Source organism: Manduca sexta, chromosome 22 (genome assembly GCF_014839805.1).
Source record: "Manduca sexta isolate Smith_Timp_Sample1 chromosome 22, JHU_Msex_v1.0, whole genome shotgun sequence".
NCBI lineage: Eukaryota > Metazoa > Arthropoda > Insecta > Lepidoptera > Sphingidae > Manduca > Manduca sexta.
This window is the reverse complement of record NC_051136.1, coordinates 16,065,017-16,077,253: the sequence shown is the minus strand read 5'-3', so window position 1 is coordinate 16,077,253 and position 12,237 is coordinate 16,065,017.

The window sequence follows — 12,237 nt, the reverse complement described above, 5'->3', positions numbered from 1 at the left end:
TTTGAATGTTGCACAACAGTATTTTCTCCAAAATAGAATCACGCTATGCCGTAACACCAATGTGCATAAGTTCGTAAATATTTCATAATATATGTTTTTCCTTTCAGTCAATCCTATTTATAGATTCTACAATTCTGTTTAGTCATCATGTAAAGATGCAACATTAATTATAAATTTACTCTTGTGTAGATAAAATAGTTTTTTCATTTGTCTTTTCAATTTAAGCGGATTATAATTTATTCTATGCATAAACCCTAATATTTTATTATAAATCGGCAGTTGAAAAGACACCTTGAATAAAATATTCTACAATTAATAAATCAGTCGTTCAGAAGTCGAAATTATGTAATGGTATTGACATGCGTACCGTAATGTAGCCATGACTTCGAACTATGCATAACTAGACATTATTCATATACAATTGAAAGACGTGGAATAAAGAGGCACTTACACACTTACCCCCTTATTCATAAACGTTTTTTATCTAAGGACGGAGTAAAGCTGTGATAACAAGCCTGTTTCTCAGTGCTCAACGGCACTGAGAAATAGACATAGGGCGTTGTGATTGGTTATTATTGTTGTATTTCAATATTAGCCAATTACAACGGCCCTACGTCTACGCACTGCGAAGACTGCCATGCCGTCAGCACTGAGAAACAGACTTGTTATCACAGCCTTACTCGGTCGTTCGATAAAAACGTCTATGAATAAGGGGGTTAGAATAACACTTCTTAGAATACAAATTAAATTTAGTATCCGGCTATCATCCTGCTAATGCCTGTATCTATTTTAGACATTATTTCAAAATTTTATATTTTGTATAATTAATTAATCAAAACGCTTCTTAAGTATGAATACTTGATTGGGAAATATGTAGATTAAAATTTAAATTACTTACATTATAGCAAATCTTTAACATGGGTAACAGAATTATAAAACATTTCAAACTCGTCCTCGAAGGGAAAGTGATGCAGCCGAACTCAAAAATATTGTGTTTTCTAACCATTGGCCTCTAATGGGACTTTCGCAGACAACTTCTTTACATACTTAGTTTCATAAAAAAACTATTTAAACAATTTTAGATCCCTCAATTGCTGCTATATTTCCTTAAGTCTGACGGACAATTGAAGGAAAATTTTATGCATTCGTCCTTCTAAGATCCGCTCCATTGACTCTTTCTGCCTATTGCTTTATAGTTTGGTTCTTAAGAACAAACTTTTTATACAACGTAATACGACTGCATATTGCTTAGCGTTTACACGAATGTTAGACATCGAAATAAAACTTGTTTTCGGATTCTATCGCGGTTTTTTATTTGATAATTTTTTCCTGTTTCGAAGACTGCAGCCTCGTGGTCACGAGCCGAACTGAGATGTAGGTTTAGGACTTACTTATAAAACATATTTTTATTTAGACCAGCAATTTCTTTTTAGAACTCTTTACACATATTTAACAATCACTTTGTGGTGTAAACCTCTCATTACAATCTTGTTGGCTCTAGCAAACACCCAAATATAAAAAACTAAGCTTAAACTTATCATACATATATGTTTCGTGTTGCTATTGTTACACAATCGGCTTATAACCCGTGTATGTCTACTATCCACCCCTTGTAACAATGGGATTATAGGCACGTCGTAGTCTGTATTAGTTATCCCTTTGCATAATCTAACACTAAGTTGTGGGACATTGTTTAAGTTCATTCACCTACCAAAATCATCGTGTAAAGAGTAAATTGTAGTTCCTAACTTCTACGAATGCCTTCGTATTTATTTTTGTAAAAAAAAATACGTTATATATGTTTAAACGCGCTTATTTTTAATAATACCGGTTAGATTTTAAAAATACTTGCACTCTATTGTTAAATGATTTATATTTTATATTAATTTAGCAATGTTAATATATTACACTAAAAATAAATTACCATTACTTAAAACATAAATAATTAATTTTCAAAGGCACATATTATGATATTTAGATAGATACCTAAAAATAGAAAGATACGCGATTAGAAATACTCAGGTCGCCAGTAATAGTACTTTTGTGAATTTCTTTTACTATCAGGGGTGGGAATCTTCCCTGTGTACAATTCAAATTATGTTCTAATTCGGGCCAAATTTTTAACTTTTAAGGACTATTATTTGTTCAAGTAAATTTTATCCGCAAGTTAACCTATAAAATATTTATGCTAATGCTCTTTTGTATTATTTGGGAGCTTGACTTTTATATTTGATCGCCCTATATTATATTCGACAATTAGGGTATACTTAGACATCGTAAAACGGGTCCACAACCTTTTTAGAAGCTACCAGTGGCGACGGGTGAAGTTTTCCGAAAGGTAACCCACCACAACATATAGGTGCTTGCATAAATGTGTTCTGAAATCGTTCTAGGCAATTATATTTTACACAAATTACGAAAGGAACGCCAGCAAGAATCGAGTAATATCGACCTAGCGCCACTACTACCTACATTATTAAAATTTTTGCTCGAATTGGCGATCAAACCTATGACCTTCATTATTTAATAACCAACAAACAGCTTCTCGGGCATAAAGCAATCCTTTTAAGATTAATTAATTAAGTCAATTACATAACACGTTTTACTAAAATGATACTCAGTAATCCTTTTACTCTATTTTATAGCCTTCAGACAATAATTTCGTAAACCTTTACTCAAAATCCTAGCACTTGCAACTTTCGAATATTTTTGATTACCCTAATTATGTCAATGTAAGTTTGAATTGCGTAACAACTCGTTGAATGATCAATATCATGTCTATGAAGACGATCGTATAATCGAATGTACCGCCTGATAGTTCAATGATGCTGAAAGTTGGATGTGTAGTATATTGCTATTAAAATATTGATAGGCACTGTGTGCATAGTAACATTATGCCTATGTATTATTAAAATTAATTGTCCTACATTGTTGGACACGAAATTTACTTGATATTAACAAATATTTTCTACTTTAGTAGACAATATATTAAGTAATCTCATGGTATATCGGATAGTACTGACTCAATGGCGTTGTTGTATTGCCTACACGATACGACTTCCTGAGGTCTCAACATCGAATCCCTGGTCAAGTAATGTGATATTGGGTATTTCTCTTCAGTATTAATCCAGATTCTAAAGTTTGTATCACGTCATGAGATGGAATACACCTGACGAAAATTGAATATTAGTATTGTTTTATATTTACCCTTTCGGAGAAAAAAAGTGCGAAAGCGTGTGCATGTGTGAACACACTCAGTTACAAACCCGACTAGGTAGTGATAGTCTGTCTGCATTAAATTCATGTAGAAACCAAATAAATCCTAAGTAACTTTGCCAGAGGCAGCATTAATTTGAAAATTAATAATTATAGAACACAGAAGCCAATATTTCTCGGAGTCCGTCATAATTCTCAGCATTTTGTCTATTTACGTCAGCTATTCTAGCAAGTTTTGAAATAGCTTTGTTGCATTGTGGGGAGGACTGCAAAAGCCGCAGCCTGACCGGAGACGGTGTAAAGGCTGCCAGCTGTTCTAAAAGGAAATAAGCATTATAACAGATTGTATTGCATTGAGTTTTAATGTCATTTAGATAAATATTTTAATATCTTTTATGTTGTTTAGTTTTTGAATGGGGCTTAGAAAAACCCATTTTATTACAACACACACGCAAAGTATATTATAACTAAATACTCAAGAATGCCTTCTTTTGATGTGTTTCTTACCTATTTAAGAGAAGGGGGAACTAGGAGCTACTGATAAGTAAACTGCGCTCGTAAACTATAGATGTATCGAGCTGGCTGAACAACTAAGCCCCACACCAGATCTGTCCTGCCCTACTCCAAAAGCCTAATATCTTCCGAAATATCTTTACGTAGATATTAAAAACCCAGGGCTTTCATTTCGAATCCGACCAAAAAAATAAATCCTGCGCGTTTGCTACTAACATTTTGTCAGGCGTTAGTAATATATGAAAAAAATTATATTCAAATTACCTATTAACAGCTAAAATGAATCGACTTGCATCTTCGAATTATCACAAAATAACCGAAAAAATAATCCATTTTGTAAGCACGTCAAACTAAGCTTATTCTTTTATACTCGCATTTGCGTTACTCATTCAAATATACCAATTAGAACTGTTTATTATAATCAGTCGTACATTAGTTTGTCTTCGCACATTTAACCTTGTTATTTACTTAAATACTACCTCCATTGCACTTGTCAGATGCCGTAACCCGACTCGTCATTGTCGCAACAGTCCACGATTAGAATTAACAAAGGCCCGAGATATCACATTGTATTATAATTCAGTACGATTGTTCGCGTGGAGCAATGGGCATTGACCCAGGCATCTGATCATGGAATTCGTTTGTTTCTTCACCAAAACAAATGTTTAGTAATTGACGATTCATGATTCTGGTGTTGAGAATGTATATAGGAGGCGGTGGGATAAGATCACATGACTAATCTCCTCGTTTATCCCCTTTAAAAAAAAATATGATACCAGCCAGTTATACAGCTCGAGTAATTTTGTTATAAAAATGAGGAATTATAAATCTATCGAGCTAAAATTCGGTATAGATTTTTTTTCACCTTGTTTATACTAGATGTGTCGCGACATCACTCGAATAAAAATCTTTCCCGGCATAAAAATGCTTTTTACTTACTTGTTCAATGGAAAGAGTATATTGTATATTTAAACTAAGTATTCATCGAAGTTTTGCTGGTGGTAAAATATACATTATATCCGTCCAGATAACGACCACCGTGTTAAAACCCACCATACTGGCCCACGTAAGGGCGTTGCGTTTCGGGATCAGCCTTTGAATATTCGGTTCCAACAGGCCGGCATAATAACATCGACGGTGGAGGGGTAATCATCTCTCATCAGTCGACATTCTATAGGAACCCACCCCACTTACCATCAATTGCAGTGGGGAGAAATAGCCGTGCACGTGTCTTTAAAAAAAATTAAGAAATATCGTGAGACAATAGCCATCTAGAAACCATTGAAACGCTCGGTTAATTAACAAACTCAAACTAATGTGTAACTAAAACCTTATGTATGTTCCTAAAATAGAACTTAGCCCATCAAACTACTTTAATTGACCTTGTCGTTAAATATCTTGTATTGTTTAAAATTATCTTTAAGATGAATTTCCCTTACATTTTACATTGCCATATCAAAGGGATCTGGTCAAAGAATTTTCCCCTGAGCCATTCCCATTCCCCTGTAGTCGTTTCGCTCCCCTGGACTTACTTTTCCCTGCCATGCCACCCTGCTATATTCAGCGACCTTAAGATGCTTGGCATAAATAACCATTTTTAGACCCAACAGTTAATAAAGTTGATATGGTAATTTGGTCAGTCGATAAAAAATCAAGATCTATAAATAAAACTATTATGAAAGGTTTAACAAGCTGATATTGAAATAAATGGTGCCGCGGTTTTGATACCTTCTCTTTCTTAATAATGTAAATTTCCTCACCTCATTCATACTTAAATTAATACATTTATCTATATCGATCTTAGATAAAGGCTATCAGTCAGGCCGGCATAATTGTTTCAATTAGCGAGAGATCATCTCTCGACATTTGACACTATATCTGTACTTCAATCCGCTTACCAGTGGCGAAGCGTCCATACAAGCCGATTCCTACCGGGTTACCTTGTAAATTAATTAAAAATAAAGAAAAACATAACAATATAACTAGAATAAAAATAGTATATTCAAACAAGTCATCTTATATTTATTAAATTAAATCAATACTTCAATTATATCTGTCGTTCATATCAATTCGTTAAATCGTAACTCGCGCGCAGTGCTTGCGCCTTATAGTGTTCAAAGTGAACCCGGCCACGTATAGCTTCCTCGTGATATTGTTGTCTTTCACACGCAGCGCGGTCTTTGTCTAATCTTTTGGAAGTGACGTAAAATCCGCGTCTGTGTACTTCAGGTAACCCGAGAATTTACGGCTTCATGTTGAGCTATTGGCGAAATATTTTTAATAATTTTGAATGTATAATTAGTGTTTGAGCGTTATTAATTCTTGTTGGACTTTTTAGGTACCTATGTTCAAAATATATTATTTTGTAAATTTATAGACTAGACATAATTTTAATGTTAGAAGGAAATTATTAAGGATTAAGATATTTTACTGATTTTAATTTATTGTGAACAGCGTATTATATTATGTTAACTGTAGAAAAAAATATTTCACCGGGTTCCCTTTTGAAAATTTTCACCCTTCGCCACTGCCGCTTACCATCAAAAACAGTGGTTTCACTTTGCAAAACCCGATTAAAAATCACTTAGAGCAATTACAATGACAGGTCCCGCATGCAGGAGACTGGAGAAAACCTGGATTTGTAGCAGCTTTTAAGTAGGTACCTTTACGAGCTACTTGCTCGTCGTGATTCAGTTTCCTTTACCACTAATAACGAGCAAGATCTGCAAAGTAGTCTCTTGTTCACATATACAAAGTGATATCCGCCATAGTGAACCACGTAACTATATCGCGCTCCGGGATCGCATTTCTGCGTAGGTATTAAACGTGGATCGCGTTTCGAACAGGCCGGCATAATTGTATCGACTAGGAGAGCATAATCATCAAGCAACACTCTACGTGGACTTCAATCCACTCTACCGATAAATGTTTATTTATTGATTTATTTAAACTTTATGTAGTAAATGTATACAGGTGGACTTTATGCCTGAGGCATCTTCTAACAGTCAACCTTTTGCAGAGATGAGACAATGTGGGTGTAGGTATATAAAATAAATAAGACAATACATATATTAAATAAAACATACATTCTACATACATACAGGTATACTTATAGTATATACTTAATATAAAATATAATAATTCCCAAAGACTTTTATGTTTGTTTATATGTTATCATTGAAAAAATGATTTTGAGTATTGCAAAATAGCTGACGTCTTCAAGATAGTTGCCGATCGTATGCAACAAGCCGGTGCAACGACCCTGGCTCACTTTTACCAATTTATTTAATACATTTACAAAGAAATGCGAACTGTTTTGATTAGGTAAGAATGGGATTAATTTCACAATCTGCTTATTTATTTAAATTTACAATTAACTTCAAAACGTAACGTTTCTCAACTGTTTAATTATATTCAAATTATTTTTGTTTGTAATTAATTTTGGAAACGAGTAATTTGAATTTTGAGGGCTCTAAATGGTATTGTGTTTATGTAATTTATTTCTACAATTAATATTCATTATATTCTTATAGATACTTACGCATTTTATCCCCGAAGAAGTTGGTAGATGCGCAAATATTGCACCTACTTTTCGCGTTGCGTATTCCGTCCCGTGATGTGATAGGAGGCGAGCTTATCTTCATATTGGACACAAATTCCAGACTCAATACCAAAACAAACAAACCCAATATCACTTTGCTCGAACTGGAAATGGAACAAAAAATCTCAGCACTGCATTAATAAGTACCATAATACGACTACGCCAACGAGGCAATTAGTATTATTCCCTAAAAAAGTATTATATTATATATTTTATCTCTAGTAAGTCCAGTATAACAGGCTATTCCAGGATTTGGCCATATTACTCCCTTAACTTACTTACTACCCATCAAATCCCAAAACGAATGAATGGATTAATGGTCATTGTATAATCATACCAGCCTTATATACTGCCAACTGCTGAGCACGGACCTCAACTGAGAAGGTTTAGGCCTTAGTTCACCTCGCTGGCCTGGTTCGGGTTGGCAGACTTCACATACCTTCTAAAGTCTATTAATTCTCTGGTAAGTAGATTTCCTCACGATGGTATTCTTCAACTTTGATTTTAATTTCACTCCAATAGGGCGATCTGGAAAGCTTTGGGAGAGGCCGATGTTCAGCAGTGGACATTCTGCGGCTGATGATGATGATGATGATAATGAAGCCTACTTGGGAATGCAACAAACTGCCGAGACGATGATAGGTTCAAAACTCAAAGCACACCTGCCTTTTGAAGTTAATTATAATCGCTCGTTTCAACGGTGAAGGAAAATATCGTGAGGAAGGTTCATCTTGTTTAAAAAATGAATCTTGTTTAAAAATATAAAAGTAAAAGTATTAATTTAATAAGCCCAGTAATTATAATTACAGATTATTTCATCCACGAAGACGCGCCTTACTACTTTATACAGTGTGCATGAGCAGCATAAGTGCACACGCACACTACGACGGATAGCGTCGAAGAAAGTGCTTGGATCAGACCCCTCACCCCGCCACACCGCGCAACACACGCTCCGCTTCCCGCTTAAAATGTGGAGGGACGCGTCATTGTGAATGAATTGACCTATACCAGCTGTTGCTTGCTTACCAGTATTTAATACGATATGTCCATAGATTAAAATGACGTAAAAAATATTTACAAATTATGAACAAACAGTATGTTATTATATGTTATTTAAACGTATAGTATCACGTTTATGATATCATGGTTGGACCAATCATCTCTAATTGGTGTTCAAATATTTAAACATAGTTGACCTAGAAACTCCCACTCAAATAATATTAACTTTACTATTCTAGAGGGATGGAGAACCTACTGATCAATTTTGTACATATAAGATCATTTTTACATTGCTTTCCTAAATTAAACAATATATTCTTTACCTGTGCTAACATTGCGCAAAAAATCATCCACGAATAATTAAATATTTTCGGCAAAAATTCCAGTTTTAGTTTCCAGATTTTTTAATTAGTTTATAGTTTAATGCAAGTATGGTGTGTGTTATATTTCTGACTGAAAGTACAGTGTTGCCGCTCTCACAAATTCTCTTCGTGTACTTGTAGTGGCCTTAGGGCGTTTAAATTAAAAGTACGTTTTATTAATATTAATTTTGGTCGAAACTTATATCTGTTTAAATATTTGGTTAAAATTATTTGTATTAAAGTGTTATTTCCATTAAATCAAATAATTTATTGGAACCTGTAAAATGTTATATATTATTTAGATTCCGTCAATATTTACTTAACCACCAGTTCGGAACGCAGTCCTCATCAGAGAAGAACGGGCAGGAACTCTGGTGTTGCTCTTTTCAAAATCAGTTTAAAATATAATATACAGTGCATGATATAGATAAAAAATACAAATGTTTTTTTATTGTTGGTTAAAGCAGTTGAAGCATGAAGACAAATATATGGTTTCATTTATTAACGCAATGTCAAAATGACCTTGTATATATAGCATCACGCCTTATCTCTCCAGGGGCAGGCAAAGGTGTTAGCACACCCACATTTGGTAGTAGGTACGTTTGTATATATATAAGCAGCGAGCCTACCGGCATTTACCGGACACAATTCTCATAGGTGAAAGCGAAAAAACACAATATTATTTTACCCGACCTGGGTGTGAAAACCAAGACCTCAGCACTACAGCCGGACAGCAATACGATAACCCCATCGAGGTAATATTTCATACATACAGGATGGATTTCTTGACACGGAGCAGCAAACCACTGTAGCTATAATGAAATCTTATAAAACCGACCATCATTTTTGAAGATATTAAAATCTGAAAAAATTTTATACAGACAGCAAGAAAATGGACTATTTAACAAAAAAATGATGCCAAGCGACCCTCTTGCTTATAGGGTTCAACCTTTTAAAAATGATAGACCGTCTGTAAAGAAAGTTTTCTTGTAGCTATAACGGTTTAGGTAGCCGCTCTTTTGCCTCATCTCAAAAATCAGTTGTATATCAGGACGAAAAGAAAAACCGAAAGAATACGCACAACATATATGCACTGATATGCATTAATGTGGTCTACAAATCGTTATAATTTTAAGTTAATATAATATTACGAATGGGGAGCCGGCATGAATCTGTTACATGGACCCTTCGCCACTGCTGTATATCGTGAAAATATTGTAGTTTGTGGGCACAAAACCATGAGACGCGACTGTCCGCACGACTGTCGGAACGAATATTACCTGTGTAAGTAATGTACCATTAGGCAGTCGACCGTAGTCAACTGAAACAACACCATTAGTCATACAAAATGACTGATAAGTCATGCATAAAGTATTGTTCGTTTACATAATAAAAGCCGGCTTGTATTTCCTCTGTTACGGTCTCGGTCAAGGCTGAATGGATTTTCTAGGTAATCTACTATTTACACGCGAGAATAAAATGATTTTGACTTAATATTAAAGGTGTGTCATATTTATAAAAAATACTGGTAGATATAAGATCGCAATTATAGATAGATAAGTAACTCTCTATTGAACATTAGTAACACACAAACATACTATTAACTATATCTATTGTTATATATGCTATTAAATAGGCGGTCTTAGCGGAGCGAACTTTTCCAGACAATCATAGGATAATTTTTTTGCGGAAAAGTTAGAGTGTGGGTTTATTTCCTCTCTGGATTTTTATAGCTATCATATATTTTCATTTTATTTTATAACTATATTATAGTATAAGTGGCAGTGGGCAGGACACATAGCTCGTAGAACTGATGGCCGTTGGGGCGGAAAAGTTCTGGAGTGGCGACCACGAACCGGAAGACGCAGCGGAGGCAGGCCCCTTACGGGATGGACCGACGACTTGGTGAGGGTCGCCGGAGTTCGATGGATGAGGAAGGCCCAGAACCAGTCCCTGTGGCGCTCAATGGGGGAGGCCTATGTCCAGCAGTGGACGATTCCCGGCTGAAGTGATGATGATTATAGTTCTTTTAAATTTTATCCTTCTGCCTATTACCATATGACTGCATTACTGAGATGTCCAATTCGATCTCCATATCGGTTCCTAGCTATAATTTATGAAGACTTTTTTTTTGGTTTCGCGGAGAAAGTCCCTTATCACTACCGCCCAGCCCTTCACTGACGACCTTCGGGCGACCGCTGGGCCGAGTCCCTAACCCAAGTACAACTAACCTATGCACGGCCTACCAGCTAAAACTCCGCGGTGGCCCTCTTCGGCGCATTAGGGACGGCTGCGGGCTTCCTCTGACGGAAGTGTCTAAGTATTCGTCCGCAGCCGCCCTGCGCGGTGCCGCCTTGCGGCCCGTCTCCTATGGGGGCTCAGAAGCCCCACGCACCGGACGGGACGCCCTCGGCGTCTACGGCAGCATGAGGCCAACTACATCCGTCGACTGCCGTCCATCCCGGGGTCAACCGAAAATGTGCAAGGATGCACAAAAATGCACTAGGGCGGACAGCCCCCTGCTGCCCGCCGACGACCCCCTTCGTGGCCCCTATTAGTCGCCTCTTACGACAGGCAGGGGATACCGTGGTGGAATTCTTCAAACGCCCCCATTCCACAGGGCGGGAGACGCCGGTCGTCGTCTACCCGGCGTCTCCTTCGTCTCCTCTGACGGCGGGAGGGATCCTCTCTCTCGATCCCTCTCGGCACTCTCCTTCTGCGAGGACCACCTCGCAGAAGTGGGCCACCGCACGCCAGGCCTCCTGACTGCCGACCATGGAAGCGACCACGGCCGGCAACGAGATCTCCTCCGACGACTGAAACGAGAGCGCTGCGCTCGTCGTCCCAGGCTATAATTTATGAAGACCTGTTTAGGCGCTTGAAGATCATCAGCTCTTCTCCAAGATATACAGGTCCAATTGATTTAAAATTTGACATACTTACTTCGATGATATTTCTAAGCTATGGCGACCTTGAGGTGATGCCGGACCATTATGAAGTCTGTGGGACATGAACTCCTCATCAACTTATAGCATATAGCATGCTTATATGAAGTAAGTGATAGTGAAGGTGATGATCGAGACCCATGGTGGAGAAAAAAAGAATTCGAAATCATTTATATTTAAATTTAAATAACCTCCGACACAACAAACAAAACTGTAAAAAATAAATGTTTTTGAAAATATTATAAGTTCAACTGGTTCCACCTACCTTTAAGTATATTATAGTACTTAGCTATTTCAACCCAAACGGATCGCCTGTACACCATTAGCGGGGTATCCCCGGTGATAACCATGGCATTCCCCAAAAAAACCTACACGTCGTTGCATATATTTTTGTCTCCGATGTTTCTTTTTCTATGTCGGGTGTTGGTTGAACTTTCTTTATTTAATTATTCGTATTGGGATAGTAACATATTATTATATTAGTGACATTATGCACCGCAACCTCCAAACCAGTGTCAAATACCATTTGAAAGTGAAACCACCTCACACTTGTGGTCAGCCATACTATTAACGCTTGAAGAAACAGCAATGGAACAACAAC